Here is a 4,815-nt window from a genome sequence, read left to right on the forward strand (position 1 = left end):
TGAGTATAAGAATATAAAATTGCAATTAAAAAAAAACAAAAAAAAACTCTGTTTTTCAAATGAATGAGAGCCAACCTGAGTTAATACTGTATGCAATTACAGTCATGATATACCAGTTATTTGGCTGGTGGAAACCAGGTTTTTCCCTTTTTGAAACACAGCATAGATACGGTGGTATACAGTCTGTCGGTGGTACAAGCATACATTGGAATGATGTAAACACACTTCAAAGCAAAGCAAAAAAAAAAGAAAAGTCCATCACCTCATCCCCACATCTGATCACTCTACTGCACATGCTTGATAATCAATATAAGAGATACATACATTGTCATGCAGCCTTGTTTGATAAATGCAATCATGAATGAACTTGAAGCAGAAAGCAAGCAAGTGCACCGTTCTTTCTCACTCCCCTCTGACCTTCTCCATGAATAATGTAAGCACAGAAAGATGAGAGTGGAAAAGGTCACAAGTTCAGTTTCTGACAGCATACTTACTTTTCGTACTCTCAAACTTTGAAACATCAACAACAAATAATAAGTAGTCGGTTAATCAATGGAGATCCTTTCTGTTTTGGTTAAATACAAGCCCCCCCCCCCCCCAACCCCCCCCACCCCCCCCCACACACACACACACACACACACACACACACACACACACACACACACACACACACACATTCAGCTACCTCTCTTAAGAAAGAAAGAAAGACAGCAAAAAAAAGGGGGGTAGGGGAAAAATCTGAAGCTATTGCCATATATTGTTAAGAACACAAGACAATCTTCTTCTTCTTCTGTGTTCGTGGGCTGCAACTCCCACGTTCACTCGTATATGCGCGAGAAAAAAACATTGCCTCTCTTCACCAATCAAGCTTCGTTTAAATCAGTGAATCCTTCTTCTTTCTTCTTATTTTCTTCACCCATTCCTTCCAACTGTATCTCACCGTCCATAAAAAAAAAGTTCAATATTTACAGCATCACAAATAAAAACCTGTGTCAAACAGTTTTTGACTTGTTCCCAGACACCTAGATATGTTACATACAAACGGCCAGTTGAGACCAGTTGAAAAAAAAATGCACACAATAAAACATATAGCAGTCAATATCATAACATAAAAAGATGGCAATGCAACTGGCTATCTTCTGTTCCTTTCTGTCTGTCTCTCCTCTCACTCTCTCTCTCTCTTCACTCTTCTGAGTGGTAGACAAACTGGAATCATGATAAATGTGTTGTCCTCTCTCTCACACTCTCGCTCTCTCTCTCTCTTCACTCTTCTGAGTGGTAGACAAACTGGAATCATGATAAATGTGTTGTCCTCTCTCTCACACTCTCGCTCTCTCTTGTCTAATTCCTCTGTGATACGTATTTGAAGACTGGGATTCAATTACCTTTGTGGCAATGATATGATGCATTTGTCTGAAATGAAACTCAAAGTACTCTCTCTCTCTCTCTCTCTCTCTCTCTGTGATGTGTTCAAGTGTGTTGTGGTGATGAGTGTGTGGGTGTAGGTGTGGATGAGTGTATGCGTGTCAGAGCATAGATGTTTGAGTGTATGTACATGTGAGAGAGAGAGAGAGAGAGAGAGAGAGAGAGAGACAGAGAAAAACAAAGAGAAAAGATCAAGCATAAATATATCAATCATATCCATGAGAATAACGGAGACAAATCAACTGAATTCAATGCACTGTATGCATCGATGATGAAGAGATGTTCAATAATTCCACTGATCTCAAACTGTACTGAACTGAACTCATCTGATAAATGTACCAATTTCTGGAATACGTCACAAGACGGTGCCCTCCGCTTCATGAACTGGACACAAACCACAACGAACACTGAGAAAGGCACAATATGTCACGATAAAAACAAACGACAGCAAATCAAATCTGGAAACCTCCGTTGTACTGTTGTTACTGGTGTTCTCAAAAAAAAACCAAAAAAAAAAACCAATAGTTCCCTCTGATCTATTATCTCACTGCCTAAAAATATACAATATGCAACCTCACATAAAAATAGAAACAGAGAGTGTCAGATGGTACAATAATGAGTAACAAAAAGAACAGGAAAACAAACAAACAAACAAACAACAAAAATCCAAAATCAAAATAACTGAAACAAAAACAAACTAAACTGAAAAAACCAAGACAAGAACTTACAAGAAACTATTTGAATACCCGGACAATTTCAAATAGTGAGAACATTTCTGTGACGGCTGCATCATTTTGCTCAAATGAAATATAATTTACAAACACCACGCAACAACAAACAATATTGATCATATCAACAATGTTAGCAAATAGATAGAAAGAATATCACAATGACATAATGTGTCTACAAACAAGTTAAAAAAAACAACAACCTTAAAGTAACTGCCCCATATTGCAGCATCATAATAAAAATAAAGCATTTATCAGTTGTTGTTTTTTCAATTAAATATCAAGCATGATTAAAATTCTATCAGCACAAACAACAATAACACAATGTAAAACAATATCAAGCATGATTCAGTCAGCATAAACAATTAACACAATGTAAAACAATATCAAGCATGATTCAGTCAGCATAACAAAAAAATAACACAATGTAAAACAAGTCTATCATCACTTCAGTGTTGAAACGTCAATCACAAAAAGACTACTTTGCCATATATATACAAATAAAAATGTTTCCACAAATTAAAAAAAAAGTTTCCATATGAAGAACACATGAACAGCTCTGCTCATTTCTGTTGTTCAAACCTGAACAAAATATTTCTATCCGCCCATACAACAACTGCAGCGTTTTTCATGAGACACAACAAAGTAACAAAATGCTGCTCATGTCTGTGGATACATAAACATGACGCTAATGTCAAATGGCCCTATGAATATTCCAGCATAATCCTGCCCGTTTGTCGTCAGACATGACAGGTACATCAACTGAGTAGTTCTTCTTCTTCTTCTTCTTCTGCGTTCACTCGTATGCACATGAGTGGGCTTTTACATGTATAACCGTTTTTACCCCACCATGTAGGCAGCCATAATCCGTTTTCGGGGGTGTGCATGCTGGGTATGTTCTTGTTTCCATAACCCACCGAACGCTGACATGGATTACAGGATCTTTAACGTGCGTATTTGATCTTCTGCTTGCATATACACACAAAGGGGGTTCAGGCACTAGCAGGTCTGCACAATTGTTGACCTGGGAGATCGTAGAAATCTCCACCCTTTACCCATCAGGCGCCGTCACCGTGATTCGAACCCGGGACCCTCAGATTGACAGTCCAACGCTTTAACCACTCGGCTATTGCGCCCATCAACTGAGTAGTTAAAGCATTGAACTTTCAATCTGAGGGTCCTGGAGCCAGGTGCATTGTTCGGACGGAAGAGCCTAGTATGGTCATAACCCGCTACTAACTGTGTGTAGTATGGAACTGACCAGTGGCATAGTTCGGTCAACGTAGGCATTTTGTCATGTGTAACTGTCAAAAAGTTAGAACGAAGCTATGCAACTGGCACCTGGGCTCGAATCACAGTCATGCCACCTGGTGGGTTAATTAAGGGTGGAAATTTCATCTGTCATCACTCAGGTTGACAGGTATACCCATGCAGAAGATCAAATACACTGAGTATAGATCCAGTAATCCATGTCAGCATTCACGGCATCATGGAATCACGTTATGTACCAGCATGCACACGCCCAGAACAAGAATACGCTTGTGTCTTTGTGAACAATTATCTGTTGTAAAAGTTTAGTCCAGCCTAAAATGATGTTGCCTTTAGCTCAACCTGCCACAGAGGGGCTATTTCAGGGCTGATGATCAAACAGTCACCAGTCACACAGTGTAGTTTCGTAAGCAAAGCATTTAGTTTCGAAAGCAATAGGAAATTTTCTATCCAAAATTACGTTTAAACAACATACTTACCGTGACCCAACTAGTGCAGACTCCGGCAGGGGTCTGACATTCCTGTCCTGTGCAAACTACTATCCGCCCACGTGGAGAAAACGAAACTACGGCCGATATCCTCCTGGAAGTAGGTAACCTCCCCTTTGTCCCGCTGGCTGGCGCACAACTATTAGTTGCAATGATTGGTGGAAATCCTACCTTTTTTTTTCTTTTCGGGGCTCTAACACATCTTGTGATTTGGTACTGTTTTCATCGCTCTAATCAAACTGAGGTATTCATGTGTATGATCAATCACCCCTCACAAACCACTAGCTCCTCTTTTTTTCTTTTCTTTTTTCTTTAATATCTGCTTTCCATCATCTTAACTGAACATTTCTTTTCAGTTGACAGCCGTTTCTCTGGCAATAATGATATCTAATACAAACGAAAGTGTTATCAGTTTATATCAGGCAGTAGTTCTGTCATCTATTTCTGTAACAAAGATAATAATCATACCAAACTAAACCTCAATTGAAAGGAAAAATACAAGTGAATGAGAAGAGAGAGAGAGAGAGAGAGAGAGAGAGAGAGAGAGAGAGAGAGAACAAAGCATCTCCAATGAACATTAAACAAACAAAATTCTTCAGTAAAAGTAGATGTGTATATTAAGTACATGTAAGAATATTCTGATAACTTTGCTGTTATAAACATGTCCTGCTCTACCTGTTTGATGAAGAAATGTTGCCTGATAGTCTGAATGGATCCTACCCGAGTTCTTGAAATATCAAAAATTACGAGTCTGGAGAGGCTGCAGTGAGAAGAACCAGAGATAGAGGTAAACACACACACACACACACACACACGCGCGCGCGCGCGCGCGCGCACACTGTCACACACACACTAAGACATGTACATACACAGATGTATGCACACACACACACATGCGCACATAC

The sequence above is a fragment of the Babylonia areolata genome, chromosome 29, assembly GCF_041734735.1.
Source record: "Babylonia areolata isolate BAREFJ2019XMU chromosome 29, ASM4173473v1, whole genome shotgun sequence".
NCBI lineage: Eukaryota > Metazoa > Mollusca > Gastropoda > Neogastropoda > Buccinidae > Babylonia > Babylonia areolata.